This window comes from Gopherus evgoodei, chromosome 1 (assembly GCF_007399415.2).
Source record: "Gopherus evgoodei ecotype Sinaloan lineage chromosome 1, rGopEvg1_v1.p, whole genome shotgun sequence".
Lineage (NCBI taxonomy): Eukaryota > Metazoa > Chordata > Testudines > Testudinidae > Gopherus > Gopherus evgoodei.
The window spans coordinates 203,717,432-203,733,429 of record NC_044322.1 but is presented as its reverse complement, the minus strand read 5'-3'; the positions used below and the strand labels follow the sequence as shown (position 1 = coordinate 203,733,429).

Sequence of the window (15,998 nt, the reverse complement as noted above, 5' to 3'; positions counted from 1 at the left end):
TGTAGTGTAGACGTACCCTATATATTTTTTTTAAAAAGGTTTCATAATTTAAAATCAAAGAAGCTATTCTGACTGTAGATTTATGGAAGTAAGAGGACAATCTAAACTACCTGTAATCACTGTTGGCCAATGCTAACGCATTTTTGTATACAGGCAAGTCTCATCTTCCGCGTATTTAACATGCGCAAATTCAGCTTTGTGTGGTCGGCAAAAACAAAACAAACAAAAAAAGAGAAAAATATCAATTAAAATACTGTTGTTCTAGTGCAAGCGATTCTGCCCACCATTACACTCAATGTAATTGTGACTATACGTGTTTTTCGCTTTACGCACTGACAGCGGAACATAACCCCAGCATGAGTTGAGACTCGCCTGTAATTTTCATAGTACTTTATGTTATTTGGAGGCACAGGATTGTGTAACTGAAAGAATATTCTGACAAAGAATACTTTTGGTACTTTTATATGCATTTTGCATTCCCCTGCTCCTCTAATGCTAAGTATTAAAATGAATACATTCACTTTTTTCTTAATACTTTGAAAAATAAATGTGGACGTACTATGAAAATGTTCTCACTTAAAGAATAGTTTCAGCAATAACAAGAGGTATTTCCTTGATGATAGTTTGGCCCAGGTCACTGATAGGGCTCATGCTATCGTTGACGCTGACCACAGCTGGTGTCTTGGGCCTGCTCTACACTAGGGGGGATCGATCTAAGATATGCAACTTCAGTTACGAGATTGGCGTAGCTGAAGTCGACATATCTTAGATTGAAATACAATCACTTACTTTGGGACCTTGTGGTACAGGATCGATGGCCGCACCTTCCCCATTGACTTTGCTTCCGCCTCTCGCCAAGCTGGACTTCAGCAGTTGATGGGAGAGAGATCGGGAATCAATTTATCGTGTCTACACTACATGCGATAAATCAATCACCAATACGTAGATTGTTACCCACATTTCAGGAAGGTAGTGTAGACATATGCTCCCACTTCTATTGACAATATAGTCCTATTCCTTTCCTCGTTAGTATAGTGGTGAATATCCCCGCCTGTCGATTCCCCAACGGGGAGGGTGACCCCTTTTGAAGGGGGCACAAAGAAATGCCCGGCCTGCCCACCACATACCCTTGCATTCTCCTTCTACGGCCACTTGCCTTCGCACCCCGCGCTGGTGACTTTCACCTCCAGACAGACAATTACCTGGCAAGGACGTGCTCGCCCTAGCCAAAGCCTCTCCCTGGCCTTCCGCCACCGGGCCCAGCTTCGGGGCCTGCACGTGGGGGAACGTTTTAGAGCGGCAAAGGGAAATAGGCTAGCCAAGGGCATGAGGAAAATGGGCCAGACAGAGGGGGAGGAGGAAGACAGGCCTGGGATTGGCTTCCTGTCTTTTTCCCTTTGCTCGGGAGTTTACCTGTGACTCTAATGGGGAGACCTGAAAAATACCTGTGGCCGCCGGCGAGGAAGGGGGCCGCCCCGAGAGCACAGAGCTGAGCGTTTTCAGCGGGGCTATTTCTGGCACCAGCGCCTGGCCATGATCGTATAGTGGTTAGTACTCTGCGCCGTGGCCGCAGCAACCTCGGTTCGAATCCGGGTCACGGCATTGCTTTTTGGTCGGGGAGGGGGTGTGCGTTTGCGGGGAGGGGCTATCCTGCAGCACGCCTGGTGGCTCAGCCAGATTGCGTCCATTGGGCAAGAGAGCCATGGGCCGGTCGTTAGTTTCTGCTTGGTAAAGGAACACAGTCAGTGGGGTGCATGGTTCTGAAAAAGAGTCCCAGGCCTTCTTGCTGGTCGCCAGGGTCCAGAAGCAGCGCATTCCCTCCTGGCAAGGGCTGTGTTTCGAATGTCCGTCCAGTGCGCGTTGAACGGAAGGATGTGCGTGCCTGGGAAGGTGCGTCCCTCCAGAGGCGCTTGAAAAGCCAAAGGGTGCGTGGGTGAGCGTGTGATGAGGTGAGTGTGAAGTGTGGAAGCGGGAGGGTGTCAAGAGGAAGTTTTGAGAGGAAGAAGGTGGTGCTGAGCTGGTAGGTGAGGGCAAGGTCCCAGGCGGGTGTTGTGTGAGGAACTGAGTAGGCCGTAAAAGGCGTCCTGGTGGGCAAGGGCAGGTGAGGGGGGCCAGGGCTGTGTCTGCGGCCAAAGTCTTTGGGAAGCAGAAGAGGGCCAGGGCTGTTCCTGGCTGCTGGGGCTCACGCGATGGTATAGGTGTATGCTGACCATAGCTGTTCTCTGGTGGCTGGGCCCCTTCACCATGCCCCTTTCCTCGTTAGTATAGTGGTGAGTATCCCCGCCTGTCACGCGGGAGACCGGGGTTCGATTCCCTGACGGGGAGGGTGACCCCTTTTGAAGGGGGCACAAAGAAATGCCCGGCCTGCCCACCACATGCCCTTGCATTCTCCTTCTACGGCCACTTGTCTTCGCACCCCGCGCTGGTGACTTTCACCTCCAGACTGACAATTACCTGGCAAGGACGTGCTCGCCCTAGCCAAAGCCTCTCCCTGGCCTTCCGCCACCGGGCCCAGCTTCGGGGCCTGCACGTGGGGGCACGTTTTAGAGCGGCAAAGGGAAATAGGCTGGCCAGCGGCATGAGGAAAATGGGCCAGACAGAGGGGGAGGAGGAAGACAGGCCTGGGATTGGCTTCCTGTCTTTTTCCCTTTGCTCGGGAGTTTACCTGTGACTCTAATGGGGAGACCTGAAAAATACCTGTGGCCGCCGGCGAGGAAGGGGGCCGCCCCGAGAGCACAGAGCTGAGCGTTTTCGGCGGGGCTATTTCTGGCACCAGCGCCTGGCCGTGATCGTATAGTGGTTAGTACTCTGCGCCGTGGCCGCAGCAACCTCGGTTCGAATCCGGGTCACGGCATTGCTTTTTGGTCGGGGAGGGGGTGTGCGTTTGCGGGGAGGGGCTATCCTGCAGCACGCCTGGTGGCTCAGCCAGATTGCGTCCATTGGGCAAGAGAGCCATGGGCCGGTCGTTAGTTTCTGCTTGGTAAAGGAACACAGTCAGTGGGGTGCATGGTTCTGAAAAAGAGTCCCAGGCCTTCTTGCTGGTCGCCAGGGTCCAGAAGCAGCGCATTCCCTCCTGGCAAGGGCTGTGTTTCGAATGTCCGTCCAGTGCGCGTTGAACGGAAGGATGTGCGTGCCTGGGAAGGTGCGTCCCTCCAGAGGCGCTTGAAAAGCCAAAGGGTGCGTGGGTGAGCGTGTGATGAGGTGAGTGTGAAGTGTGGAAGCGGGAGTGTGTCAAGAGGAAGTTTTGAGAGGAAGAAGGTGGTGCTGAGCTGGTAGGTGAGGGCAAGGTCCCAGGCGGGTGTTGTGTGAGGAACTGAGTAGGCCGTAAAAGGCGTCCTGGTGGGCAAGGGCAGGTGAGGGGGGCCAGGGCTGTGTCTGCGGCCAAAGTCTTTGGGAAGCAGAAGAGGGCCAGGGCTGTTCCTGGCTGCTGGGGCTCACACGATGGTATAGGTGTATGCTGACCATAGCTGTTCTCCGGTGGCTGGGCCACTTCACCATGCCCCTTTCCTCGTTAGTATAGTAGTGAGTATCCCCGCCTGTCACGCGGGAGACCGGGGTTCGATTCCCCGACGGGGAGGGTGACCCCTTTTGAAGGGGGCAGAAAGAAATGCCCGGCCTGCCCACCACATGCCCTTGCATTCTCCTTCTACGGCCACTTGTCTTCGCACCCCGCGCTGGTGACTTTCACCTCCAGACTGACAATTACCTGGCAAGGACGTGCTCGCCCTAGCCAAAGCCTCTCCCTGGCCTTCCGCCACCGGGCCCAGCTTCGGGGCCTGCACGTGGGGGCACGTTTTAGAGCGGCAAAGGGAAATAGGCTGGCCAGGGGCATGAGGAAAATGGGCCAGACAGAGGGGGAGGAGGAAGACAGGCCTGGGATTGGCTTCCTGTCTTTTTCCATTTGCTCGGGAGTTTACCTGTGACTCTAATGGGGAGACCTGAAAAATACCTGTGGCCGCCGGCGAGGAAGGGGGCCGCCCCGAGAGCACAGAGCTGAGCGTTTTCGGCGGGGCTCTTTCTGGCACCAGCGCCTGGCCGTGATCGTATAGTGGTTAGTACTCTGCGCCGTGGCCGCAGCAACCTCGGTTCGAATCCGGGTCACGGCATTGCTTTTTGGTCGGGGAGGGGGTGTGCGTTTGCGGGGAGGGGCTATCCTGCAGCACGCCTGGTGGCTCAGCCAGATTGCGTCCATTGGGCAAGAGAGCCATGGGCCGGTCGTTAGTTTCTGCTTGGTAAAGGAACACAGTCAGTGGGGTGCATGGTTCTGAAAAAGAGTCCCAGGCCTTCTTGCTGGTCGCCAGGGTCCAGAAGCAGCGCATTCCCTCCTGGCAAGGGCTGTGTTTCGAATGTCCGTCCAGTGCGCGTTGAACGGAAGGATGTGCGTGCCTGGGAAGGTGCGTCCCTCCAGAGGCGCTTGAAAAGCCAAAGGGTGCGTGGGTGAGCGTGTGATGAGGTGAGTGTGAAGTGTGGAAGCGGGAGGGTGTCAAGAGGAAGTTTTGAGAGGAAGAAGGTGGTGCTGAGCTGGTAGGTGAGGGCAAGGTCCCAGGCGGGTGTTGTGTGAGGAACTGAGTAGGCCGTAAAAGGCGTCCTGGTGGGCAAGGGCAGGTGAGGGGGGCCAGGGCTGTGTCTGCGGCCAAAGTCTTTGGGAAGCAGAAGAGGGCCAGGGCTGTTCCTGGCTGCTGGGGCTCACGCGATGGTATAGGTGTATGCTGACCATAGCTGTTCTCCGGTGGCTGGGCCCCTTCACCATGCCCCTTTCCTCGTTAGTATAGTGGTGAGTATCCCCGCCTGTCACGCGGGAGACCGGGGTTCGATTCCCCGACGGGGAGGGTGACCCCTTTTGAAGGGGGCACAAAGAAATGCCCGGCCTGCCCACCACATGCCCTTGCATTCTCCTTCTACGGCCACTTGTCTTCGCACCCCGCGCTGGTGACTTTCACCTCCAGACTGACAATTACCTGGCAAGGACGTGCTCGCCCTAGCCAAAGCCTCTCCCTGGCCTTCCGCCACCGGGCCCAGCTTCGGGGCCTGCACGTGGGGGCACGTTTTAGAGCGGCAAAGGGAATAGGCTGGCCAGCGGGCATGAGGAAAATGGGCCAGACAGAGGGGGAGGAGGAAGACAGGCCTGGGATTGGCTTCCTGTCTTTTTCCCTTTGCTCGGGAGTTTACCTGTGACTCTAATGGGGAGACCTGAAAAATACCTGTGGCCGCCGGCGAGGAAGGGGGCCGCCCCGAGAGCACAGAGCTGAGCGTTTTCGGCAGGGCTATTTCTGGCACCAGCGCCTGGCCGTGATCGTATAGTGGTTAGTACTCTGCGCCGTGGCCGCAGCAACCTCGGTTCGAATCCGGGTCACGGCATTGCTTTTGGTCGGGGAGGGGGTGTGCGTTTGCGGGGAGGGGCTATCCTGCAGCACGCCTGGTGGCTCAGCCTGATTGCGTCCATTGGGCAAGAGAGCCATGGGCCGGTCGTTAGTTTCTGCTTGGTAAAGGAACACAGTCAGTGGGGTGCATGGTTCTGAAAAAAGAGTCCCAGGCCTTCTTGCTGGTCGCCAGGGTCCAGAAGCAGCGCATTCCCTCCTGGCAAGGGCTGTGTTTCGAATGTCCGTCCAGTGCGCGTTGAACGGAAGGATGTGCGTGCCTGGGAAGGTGCGTCCCTCCAGAGGCGCTTGAAAAGCCAAAGGGTGCGTGGGTGAGCGTGTGATGAGGTGAGTGTGAAGTGTGGAAGCGGGAGGGTGTCAAGAGGAAGTTTTGAGAGGAAGAAGGTGGTGCTGAGCTGGTAGGTGAGGGCAAGGTCCCAGGCGGGTGTTGTGTGAGGAACTGAGTAGGCCGCAAAAGGCGTCCTGGTGGGCAAGGGCAGGTGAGGGGGGCCAGGGCTGTGTCTGCGGCCAAAGTCTTTGGGAAGCAGAAGAGGGCCAGGGCTGTTCCTGGCTGCTGGGGCTCACGCGATGGTATAGGTGTATGCTGACCATAGCTGTTCTCCGGTGGCTGGGCCCCTTCACCATGCCCCTTTCCTCGTTAGTATAGTGGTGAGTATCCCCGCCTGTCACGTGGGAAACCGGGGTTCGATTCCCCGACGGGGAGGGTGACCCCTTTTGAAGGGGGCACAAAGAAATGCCCGGCCTGCCCACCACATGCCCTTGCATTCTCCTTCTACGGCCACTTGTCTTCGCACCCCGCGCTGGTGACTTTCACCTCCAGACTGACAATTACCTGGCAAGGACGTGCTCGCCCTAGCCAAAGCCTCTCCCTGGCCTTCCGCCACCGGGCCCAGCTTCGGGGCCTGCACGTGGGGGCACGTTTTAGAGCGGCAAAGGGAAATAGGCTGGCCAGCGGCATGAGGAAAATGGGCCAGACAGAGGGGGAGGAGGAAGACAGGCCTGGGATTGGCTTCCTGTCTTTTTCCCTTTGCTCGGGAGTTTACCTGTGACTCTAATGGGGAGACCTGAAAAATACCTGTGGCCGCCGGCGAGGAAGGGGGCCGCCCCGAGAGCACAGAGCTGAGCGTTTTCGGCAGGGCTATTTCTGGCACCAGCGCCTGGCCGTGCTCGTATAGTGGTTAGTACTCTGCGCCGTGGCCGCAGCAACCTCGGTTCGAATCCGGGTCACGGCATTGCTTTTTGGTCGGGGAGGGGGTGTGCGTTTGCGGGGAGGGGCTATCCTGCAGCACGCCTGGTGGCTCAGCCAGATTGCGTCCATTGGGCAAGAGAGCCATGGGCCGGTCGTTAGTTTCTGCTTGGTAAAGGAACACAGTCAGTGGGGTGCATGGTTCTGAAAAAGAATCCCAGGCCTTCTTGCTGGTCGCCAGGGTCCAGAAGCAGCGCATTCCCTCCTGGCAAGGGCTGTGTTTCGAATGTCCGTCCAGTGCGCGTTGAACGGAAGGATGTGCGTGCCTGGGAAGGTGCGTCCCTCCAGAGGCGCTTGAAAAGCCAAAGGGTGCGTGGGTGAGCGTGTGATGAGGTGAGTGTGAAGTGTGGAAGCGGGAGTGTGTCAAGAGGAAGTTTTGAGAGGAAGAAGGTGGTGCTGAGCTGGTAGGTGAGGGCAAGGTCCCAGGCGAGTGTTGTGTGAGGAACTGAGTAGGCCGTAAAAGGCGTCCTGGTGGGCAAGGGCAGGTGAGGGGGGCCAGGGCTGTGTCTGCGGCCAAAGTCTTTGGGAAGCAGAAGAGGGCCAGGGCTGTTCCTGGCTGCTGGGGCTCACGCGATGGTATAGGTGTATGCTGACCATAGCTGTTCTCTGGTGGCTGGGCCCCTTCACTATGCCCCTTTCCTTGTTAGTATAGTGGTGAGTATCCCCGCCTGTCACGCGGGAGACCGGGGTTCGATTCCCCGACGGGGAGGGTGACACCTTTTGAAGGGGGCACAAAGAAATGCCCGGCCTGCCCACCACATGCCCTTGCATTCTCCTTCTACGGCCACTTGTCTTCGCACCCCGCGCTGGTGACTTTCACCTCCAGACTGACAATTACCTGGCAAGGACGTGCTCGCCCTAGCCAAAGCCTCTCCCTGGCCTTCCGCCACCGGGCCCAGCTTCGGGGCCTGCACGTGGGGGCACGTTTTAGAGCGGCAAAGGGAAATAGGCTGGCCAGGGGCATGAGGAAAATGGGCCAGACAGAGGGGGAGGAGGAAGACAGGCCTGGGATTGGCTTCCTGTCTTTTTCCCTTTGCTCGGGAGTTTACCTGTGACTCTAATGGGGAGACCTGAAAAATACCTGTGGCCGCCGGCGAGGAAGGGGGCCGCCCCGAGAGCACAGAGCTGAGCGTTTTCGGCGGGGCTCTTTCTGGCACCAGCGCCTGGCCGTGATCGTATAGTGGTTAGTACTCTGCGCCGTGGCCGCAGCAACCTCGGTTCGAATCCGGGTCACGGCATTGCTTTTTGGTCGGGGAGGGGGTGTGCGTTTGCGGGGAGGGGCTATCCTGCAGCACGCCTGGTGGCTCAGCCAGATTGCGTCCATTGGGCAAGAGAGCCATGGGCCGGTCGTTAGTTTCTGCTTGGTAAAGGAACACAGTCAGTGGGGTGCATGGTTCTGAAAAAGAGTCCCAGGCCTTCTTGCTGGTCGCCAGGGTCCAGAAGCAGCGCATTCCCTCCTGGCAAGGGCTGTGTTTCGAATGTCCGTCCAGTGCGCGTTGAACGAAGGATGTGCGTGCCTGGGAAGGTGCGTCCCTCCAGAGGCGCTTGAAAGCCAAAGGGTGCGTGGGTGAGCGTGTGATGAGGTGAGTGTGAAGTGTGGAAGCGGGAGTGTGTCAAGAGGAAGTTTTGAGAGGAAGAAGGTGGTGCTGAGCTGGTAGGTGAGGGCAAGGTCCCAGGCGGGTGTTGTGTGAGGAACTGAGTAGGCCGTAAAAGGCGTCCTGGTGGGCAAGGGCAGGTGAGGGGGGCCAGGGCTGTGTCTGCGGCCAAAGTCTTTGGGAAGCAGAAGAGGGCCAGGGCTGTTCCTGGCTGCTGGGGCTCACGCGATGGTATAGGTGTATGCTGACCATAGCTGTTCTCCGGTGGCTGGGCCCCTTCACCATGCCCCTTTCCTCGTTAGTATAGTGGTGAGTATCTCCGCCTGTCACGCGGGAGACGGGGTTCGATTCCCCGACGGGGAGGGTGACCCCTTTTGAAGGGGGCACAAAGAAATGCCCGGCCTGCCCACCACATGCCCTTGCATTCTCCTTCTACGGCCACTTGTCTTCGCACCCCGCGCTGGTGACTTTCACCTCCAGACTGACAATTACCTGGCAAGGACGTGCTCGCCCTAGCCAAAGCCTCTCCCTGGCCTTCCGCCACCGGGCCCAGCTTCGGGGCCTGCACGTGGGGGCACGTTTTAGAGCGGCAAAGGGAAATAGGCTGGCCAGGGGCATGAGGAAAATGGGCCAGACAGAGGGGGAGGAGGAAGACAGGCCTGGGATTGGCTTCCTGTCTTTTTCCCTTTGCTCGGGAGTTTACCTGTGACTCTAATGGGGAGACCTGAAAAATACCTGTGGCCGCCGGCGAGGAAGGGGGCCGCCCCGAGAGCACAGAGCTGAGCGTTTTCGGCGGGGCTATTTCTGGCACCAGCGCCTGGCCGTGATCGTATAGTGGTTAGTACTCTGCGCCGTGGCCGCAGCAACCTCGGTTCGAATCCGGGTCACGGCATTGCTTTCTGGTCGGGGAGGGGTTGTGCGTTTGCGGGGAGGGGCTATCCTGCAGCACGCCTGGTGGCTCAGCCAGATTGCGTCCATTGGGCAAGAGAGCCATGGGCCGGTCGTTAGTTTTCTGCTTGGTAAAGGAACACAGTCAGTGGGGTGCATGGTTCTGAAAAAGAGTCCCAGGCCTTCTTGCTGGTCGCCAGGGTCCAGAAGCAGCGCATTCCCTCCTGGCAAGGGCTGTGTTTCGAATGTCCGTCCAGTGCGCGTTGAACGGAAGGATGTGCGTGCCTGGGAAGGTGCGTCCCTCCAGAGGCGCTTGAAAAGCCAAAGGGTGCGTGGGTGAGCGTGTGATGAGGTGAGTGTGAAGTGTGGAAGCGGGAGGGTGTCAAGAGGAAGTTTGAGAGGAAGAAGGTGGTGCTGAGCTGGTAGGTGAGGGCAAGGTCCCAGGCGGGTGTTGTGTGAGGAACTGAGTAGGCCGTAAAAGGCGTCCTGGTGGGCAAGGGCAGGTGAGGGGGGCCAGGGCTGTGTCTGCGGCCAAAGTCTTTGGGAAGCAGAAGAGGGCCAGGGCTGTTCCTGGCTGCTGGGGCTCACGCGATGGTATAGGTGTATGCTGACCATAGCTGTTCTCCGGTGGCTGGGCCCCTTCACCATGCCCTTTCCTCGTTAGTATAGTGGTGAGTATCCCCGCCTGTCACGCGGGAGACCGGGGTTCGATTCCCCGACGGGGAGGGTGACCCCTTTTGAAGGGGGCACAAAGAAATGCCCGGCCTGCCCACCACATGCCCTTGCATTCTCCTTCTACGGCCACTTGTCTTCGCACCCCGCGCTGGTGACTTTCACCTCCAGACTGACAATTACCTGGCAAGGACGTGCTCGCCCTAGCCAAGCCTCTCCCTGGCCTTCCGCCACCGGGCCCAGCTTCGGGGCCTGCACGTGGGGGCACGGTTTTAGAGCGGCAAAGGGAAATAGGCTGGCCAGGGGCATGAGGAAAATGGGCCAGACAGAGGGGGAGGAGGAAGACAGGCCTGGGATTGGCTTCCTGTCTTTTTCCCTTTGCTCGGGAGTTTACCTGTGACTCTAATGGGGAGACCTGAAAAATACCTGTGGCCGCCGGCGAGAAGGGGGCCGCCCCGAGAGCACAGAGCTGAGCGTTTTTTGGCGGGGCTCTTTCTGGCACCAGCGCCTGGCCGTGATCGTATAGTGGTTAGTACTCTGCGCCGTGGCCGCAGCAACCTCGGTTCGAATCCGGTCACGGCATTGCTTTTTGGTCGGGGAGGGGGTGTGCGTTTGCGGGGAGGGGCTATCCTGCAGCACGCCTGGTGGCTCAGCCAGATTGCGTCCATTGGGCAAGAGAGCCATGGGCCGGTCGTTAGTTTCTGCTTGGTAAGGAACACAGTCAGTGGGGTGCATGGTTCTGAAAAGAGTCCCAGGCCTTCTTGCTGGTCGCCAGGGTCCAGAAGCAGCGCATTCCCTCCTGGCAAGGGCTGTGTTTCGAATGTCCGTCCAGTGCGCGTTGAACGGAAGGATGTGCGTGCCTGGGAAGGTGCGTCCCTCCAGAGGCGCTTGAAAAGCCAAAGGGTGCGTGGGTGAGCGTGTGATGAGGTGAGTGTGAAGTGTGGAAGCGGGAGTGTGTCAAGAGGAAGTTTTGAGAGGAAGAAGGTGGTGCTGAGCTGGTAGGTGAGGGCAAGGTCCCAGGCGGGTGTTGTGTGAGGAACTGAGTAGGGCCGTAAAAGGCGTCCTGGTGGGCAAGGGCAGGTGAGGGGGGGCCAGGGCTGTGTCTGCGGCCAAAGTCTTTGGGAAGCAGAAGAGGGCCAGGGCTGTTCCTGGCTGCTGGGGCTCACGCGATGGTATAGGTGTATGCTGACCATAGCTGTTCTCTGGTGGCTGGGCCCCTTCACCATGCCCCTTTCCTCGTTAGTATAGTGGTGAGTATCCCCGCCTGTCACGCGGGAGACCGGGCTTCGATTCCCCGACGGGGAGGGTGACCCCTTTTGAAGGGGGCACAAAGAAATGCCCGGCCTGCCCACCACATGCCCTTGCATTCTCCTTCTACGGCCACTTGTCTTCGCACCCCGCGCTGGTGACTTTCACCTCCAGACTGACAATTACCTGGCAAGGACGTGCTCGCCCTAGCCAAAGCCTCTCCCTGGCCTTCCGCCACCGGGCCCAGCTTCGGGGCCTGCACGTGGGGGCACGTTTTAGAGCGGCAAAGGGAAATAGGCTGGCCAGGGGCATGAGGAAAATGGGCCAGACAGAGGGGGAGGAGGAAGACAGGCCTGGGATTGGCTTCCTGTCTTTTTCCATTTGCTCGGGAGTTTACCTGTGACTCTAATGGGGAGACCTGAAAAATACCTGTGGCCGCCGGCGAGGAAGGGGGCCGCCCCGAGAGCACAGAGCTGAGCGTTTCGGCGGGGCTATTTCTCGGCACCAGCGCCTGGCCGTGATCGTATAGTGGTTAGTACTCTGCGCCGTGGCCGCAGCAACCTCGGTTCGAATCCGGGTCACGGCATTGCTTTTTGGTCGGGGAGGGGGGTGTGCGTTTGCGGGGAGGGGCTATCCTGCAGCACGCCTGGTGGCTCAGCCTGATTGCGGTCCATTGGGCAAGAGAGCCATGGGCCGGTCCGTTAGTTTCTGCTTGGTAAAGGAAACACAGTCAGTGGGTGCATGGTTCTGAAAAAGAGTCCCAGGCCTTCTTGCTGGTCGCCAGGGTCCAGAAGCAGCGCATTCCCTCCTGGCAAGGGCTGTGTTTCGAATGTCCGTCCAGTGCGCGTTGAATCGGAAGGATGTGCGTGCCTGGGAAGGTGCGTCCCTCCAGAGGCGCTTGAAAAGCCAAAGGGTGCGTGGGTGAGCGTGTGATGAGGTGAGTGTGAAGTGTGGAAGCGGGAGGGTGTCAAGAGGAAGTTTTGAGAGGAAGAAGGTGGTGCTGAGCTGGTAGGTGAGGGCAAGGTCCCAGGCGGTGTTGTGTGAGGAACTGAGTAGCCGTAAAAGGCGTCCTGGTGGGCAAGGGCAGGTGAGGGGGGCCAGGGCTGTGTCTGCGGCCAAAGTCTTTGGGAAGCAGAAGAGGGCCAGGGCTGTTCCTGGCTGCTGGGGCTCACGCGATGGTATAGGTGTATGCTGACCATAGCTGTTCTCTGGTGGCTGGGCCCCTTCACCATGCCCTTTCCTCGTTAGTATAGTGGTGAGTATCCCCGCCTGTCACGCGGGAGACCGGGGTTCGATTCCCCGACGGGGAGGGTGACCCCTTTTGAAGGGGGCACAAAGAAATGCCCGGCCTGCCCACCACATGCCCTTGCATTCTCCTTCTACGGCCACTTGTCTTCGCACCCCGCGCTGGTGACTTTCACCTCCAGACTGACAATTACCTGGCAAGGACGTGCTCGCCCTAGCCAAAGCCTCTCCCTGGCCTTCCGCCACCGGGCCCAGCTTCGGGGCCTGCACGTGGGGGCACGTTTAGAGCGGCAAAGGGAAATAGGCTGGCCAGCGGCATGAGGAAAATGGGCCAGACAGAGGGGGAGGAGGAAGACAGGCCTGGGATTGGCTTCCTGTCTTTTTCCCTTTGCTCGGGAGTTTACCTGTGACTCTAATGGGGAGACCTGAAAAATACCTGTGGCCGCCGGCGAGGAAGGGGGCCGCCCCGAGAGCACAGAGCTGAGCGTTTTCAGCAGGGCTCTTTCTGGCACCAGCGCCTGGCCGTGATCGTATAGTGGTTAGTACTCTGCGCCGTGGCCGCAGCAACCTCGGTTCGAATCCGGGTCACGGCATTGCTTTTTGGTCGGGGAGGGGGTGTGCGTTTGCGGGGAGGGGCTATCCTGCAGCACGCCTGGTGGCTCAGCCAGATTGCGTCCATTGGGCAAGAGAGCCATGGGCCGGTCGTTAGTTTCTGCTTGGTAAAGGAACACAGTCAGTGGGGTGCATGGTTCTGAAAAAGAGTCCCAGGCCTTCTTGCTGGTCGCCAGGGTCCAGAAGCAGCGCATTCCCTCCTGGCAAGGGCTGTGTTTCGAATGTCCGTCCAGTGCGCGTTGAACGGAAGGATGTGCGTGCCTGGGAAGGTGCGTCCCTCCAGAGGCGCTTGAAAAGCCAAAGGGTGCGTGGGTGAGCGTGTGATGAGGTGAGTGTGAAGTGTGGAAGCGGGAGTGTGTCAAGAGGAAGTTTTGAGAGGAAGAAGGTGGTGCTGAGCTGGTAGGTGAGGGCAAGGTCCCAGGCGGGTGTTGTGTGAGGAACTGAGTAGGCCGTAAAAGGCGTCCTGGTGGGCAAGGGCAGGTGAGGGGGCCAGGGCTGTGTCTGCGGCCAAAGTCTTTGGGAAGCAGAAGAGGGCCAGGGCTGTTCCTGGCTGCTGGGGCTCACGCGATGGTATAGGTGTATGCTGACCATAGCTGTTCTCCGGTGGCTGGGCCCCTTCACCATGCCCCTTTCCTCGTTAGTATAGTGGTGAGTATCCCCGCCTGTCACGCGGGAGACCGGGGTTCGATTCCCCGACGGGGAGGGTGACCCCTTTTGAAGGGGGCAGAAAGAAATGCCCGGCCTGCCCACCACATGCCCTTTCATTCTCCTTCTACGGCCACTTGTCTTCGCACCCCGCGCTGGTGACTTTCACCTCCAGACTGACAATTACCTGGCAAGGACGTGCTCGCCCTAGCCAAAGCCTCTCCCTGGCCTTCCGCCACCGGGCCCAGCTTCGGGGCCTGCACGTGGGGGCACGTTTTAGAGCGGCAAAGGGAAATAGGCTGGCCAGGGGCATGAGGAAAATGGGCCAGACAGAGGGGGAGGAGGAAGACAGGCCTGGGATTGGCTTCCTGTCTTTTTCCATTTGCTCGGGAGTTTACCTGTGACTCTAATGGGGAGACCTGAAAAATACCTGTGGCCGCCGGCGAGGAAGGGGGCCGCCCCGAGAGCACAGAGCTGAGCGTTTTTGGCGGGGCTCTTTCTGGCACCAGCGCCTGGCCGTGATCGTATAGTGGTTAGTACTCTGCGCCGTGGCCGCAGCAACCTCGGTTCGAATCCGGGTCACGGCATTGCTTTTTGGTCGGGGAGGGGGTGTGCGTTTGCGGGGAGGGGCTATCCTGCAGCACGCCTGGTGGCTCAGCCAGATTGCGTCCATTGGGCAAGAGAGCCATGGGCCGGTCGTTAGTTTCTGCTTGGTAAAGGAACACAGTCAGTGGGGTGCATGGTTCTGAAAAAGAGTCCCAGGCCTTCTTGCTGGTCGCCAGGGTCCAGAAGCAGCGCATTCCCTCCTGGCAAGGGCTGTGTTTCGAATGTCCGTCCAGTGCGCGTTGAACGGAAGGATGTGCGTGCCTGGGAAGGTGCGTCCCTCCAGAGGCGCTTGAAAAGCCAAAGGGTGCGTGGGTGAGCGTGTGATGAGGTGAGTGTGAAGTGTGGAAGCGGGAGTGTGTCAAGAGGAAGTTTTGAGAGGAAGAAGGTGGTGCTGAGCTGGTAGGTGAGGGCAAGGTCCCAGGCGGGTGTTGTGTGAGGAACTGAGTAGGCCGTAAAAGGCGTCCTGGTGGGCAAGGGCAGGTGAGGGGGGCCAGGGCTGTGTCTGCGGCCAAAGTCTTTGGGAAGCAGAAGAGGGCCAGGGCTGTTCCTGGCTGCTGGGGCTCACGCGATGGTATAGGTGTATGCTGACCATAGCTGTTCTCCGGTGGCTGGGCCCCTTCACCATGCCCCTTTCCTCATTTGTGTAGTGGTGAGTATCCCCGCCTGTCACGCGGGAGACCGGGGTTTGATTCCCCGACTGGGGAGGGTGACCCTTTTGAAGGGGGCAGCAAAGAAATGCCCGGCCTGCCCACCACATGCCCTTTCATTCTCCTTCTACGGCCACTTGTCTTCGCACCCCGCGCTGGTGACTTTCACCTCCAGACTGACAATTACCTGGCAAGGACGTGCTCGCCCTAGCCAAAGCCTCTCCCTGGCCTTCCGCCACCGGGCCCAGCTTCGGGGCCTGCACGTGGGGGCAGGTTTTAGAGCGGCAAAGGGAAATAGGCTGGCCAGGGGCATGAGGAAAATGGGCCAGACAGAGGGGGAGGAGGAAGACAGGCCTGGGATTGGCTTCCTGTCTTTTTCCATTTGCTCGGGAGTTTACCTGTGACTCTAATGGGGAGACCTGAAAATACCTGTGGCCGCCGGCGAGGAAGGGGGCCGCCCCGAGAGCACAGAGCTGAGCGTTTTTCGGCAGGGCTCTTTCTGGCACCAGCGCCTGGCCGTGATCGTATAATGGTTAGTACTCTGCGCCGTGGCCGCAGCAACCTCGGTTCGAATCCGGGTCACGGCATTGCTTTTTGGTCGGGGAGGGGGTGTGCGTTTGCGGGGAGGGGCTATCCTGCAGCACGCCTGGTGGCTCAGCCAGATTGCGTCCATTGGGCAAGAGAGCCATGGGCCGGTCGTTAGTTTCTGCTTGTAAAGGAACACAGTCAGTGGGGTGCATGGTTCTGAAAAAGAGTCCCAGGCCTTCTTGCTGGTCGCCAGGGTCCAGAAGCAGCGCATTCCCTCCTGGCAAGGGCTGTGTTTCGAATGTCCGTCCAGTGCGCGTTGAACGGAAGGATGTGCGTGCCTGGGAAGGTGCGTCCCTCCAGAGGCGCTTGAAAAGCCAAAGGGTGCGTGGGTGAGCGTGTGATGAGGTGAGTGTGAAGTGTGGAAGCGGGAGTGTGTCAAGAGGAAGTTTTGAGAGGAAGAAGGTGGTGCTGAGCTGGTAGGTGAGGGCAAGGTCCAGGCGGGTGTTGTGTGAGGAACTGAGTAGGCCGTAAAAGGCGTCCTGGTGGGCAAGGGCAGGTGAGGGGGGCCAGGGCTGTGTCTGCGGCCAAAGTCTTTGGGAAGCAGAAGAGGGCCAGGGCTGTTCCTGGCTGCTGGGGCTCACGCGATGGTATAGGTGTATGCTGACCATAGCTGTTCTCCAGTGGCTGG

The 15,998-nt window shown here is 58.8% G+C and overlaps 19 non-coding genes across 19 annotated transcripts; all 19 read left to right on the top strand.

Moving 5' to 3' along the window:
* Positions 1-2,253: 2,253 nt before the first annotated feature.
* On the top strand, positions 2,254-2,325 carry TRNAD-GUC. The gene has a single exon. It is a non-coding gene; the product is annotated as a tRNA-Asp (tRNA).
* Positions 2,326-2,782: 457 nt separating this feature from the next.
* TRNAH-GUG lies at positions 2,783-2,854 on the top strand. The gene has a single exon. It is a non-coding gene; the product is annotated as a tRNA-His (tRNA).
* A 651-nt stretch (positions 2,855-3,505) lies between these two features.
* TRNAD-GUC lies at positions 3,506-3,577 on the top strand. The gene has a single exon. It is a non-coding gene; the product is annotated as a tRNA-Asp (tRNA).
* Positions 3,578-4,034: 457 nt separating this feature from the next.
* Positions 4,035-4,106, top strand: TRNAH-GUG. Its single transcript has one exon. It is a non-coding gene; the product is annotated as a tRNA-His (tRNA).
* Positions 4,107-4,757: 651 nt separating this feature from the next.
* TRNAD-GUC lies at positions 4,758-4,829 on the top strand. The gene has a single exon. It is a non-coding gene; the product is annotated as a tRNA-Asp (tRNA).
* Positions 4,830-5,286: 457 nt separating this feature from the next.
* TRNAH-GUG lies at positions 5,287-5,358 on the top strand. The gene has a single exon. It is a non-coding gene; the product is annotated as a tRNA-His (tRNA).
* Positions 5,359-6,009: 651 nt separating this feature from the next.
* TRNAD-GUC lies at positions 6,010-6,081 on the top strand. The gene has a single exon. It is a non-coding gene; the product is annotated as a tRNA-Asp (tRNA).
* A 1,180-nt stretch (positions 6,082-7,261) lies between these two features.
* TRNAD-GUC lies at positions 7,262-7,333 on the top strand. Its single transcript has one exon. It is a non-coding gene; the product is annotated as a tRNA-Asp (tRNA).
* A 457-nt stretch (positions 7,334-7,790) lies between these two features.
* TRNAH-GUG lies at positions 7,791-7,862 on the top strand. The gene has a single exon. It is a non-coding gene; the product is annotated as a tRNA-His (tRNA).
* Positions 7,863-8,511: 649 nt separating this feature from the next.
* TRNAD-GUC lies at positions 8,512-8,582 on the top strand. The gene has a single exon. It is a non-coding gene; the product is annotated as a tRNA-Asp (tRNA).
* A 457-nt stretch (positions 8,583-9,039) lies between these two features.
* TRNAH-GUG lies at positions 9,040-9,111 on the top strand. The gene has a single exon. It is a non-coding gene; the product is annotated as a tRNA-His (tRNA).
* Positions 9,112-9,761: 650 nt separating this feature from the next.
* TRNAD-GUC lies at positions 9,762-9,833 on the top strand. Its single transcript has one exon. It is a non-coding gene; the product is annotated as a tRNA-Asp (tRNA).
* Positions 9,834-11,012: 1,179 nt separating this feature from the next.
* Positions 11,013-11,084, top strand: TRNAD-GUC. The gene has a single exon. It is a non-coding gene; the product is annotated as a tRNA-Asp (tRNA).
* Positions 11,085-11,541: 457 nt separating this feature from the next.
* On the top strand, positions 11,542-11,613 carry TRNAH-GUG. Its single transcript has one exon. It is a non-coding gene; the product is annotated as a tRNA-His (tRNA).
* A 652-nt stretch (positions 11,614-12,265) lies between these two features.
* Positions 12,266-12,337, top strand: TRNAD-GUC. Its single transcript has one exon. It is a non-coding gene; the product is annotated as a tRNA-Asp (tRNA).
* Positions 12,338-12,793: 456 nt separating this feature from the next.
* Positions 12,794-12,865, top strand: TRNAH-GUG. Its single transcript has one exon. It is a non-coding gene; the product is annotated as a tRNA-His (tRNA).
* A 650-nt stretch (positions 12,866-13,515) lies between these two features.
* Positions 13,516-13,587, top strand: TRNAD-GUC. Its single transcript has one exon. It is a non-coding gene; the product is annotated as a tRNA-Asp (tRNA).
* Positions 13,588-14,044: 457 nt separating this feature from the next.
* Positions 14,045-14,116, top strand: TRNAH-GUG. The gene has a single exon. It is a non-coding gene; the product is annotated as a tRNA-His (tRNA).
* A 1,181-nt stretch (positions 14,117-15,297) lies between these two features.
* TRNAH-GUG lies at positions 15,298-15,369 on the top strand. The gene has a single exon. It is a non-coding gene; the product is annotated as a tRNA-His (tRNA).
* The last annotated feature ends 629 nt before the right edge of the window (positions 15,370-15,998 follow it).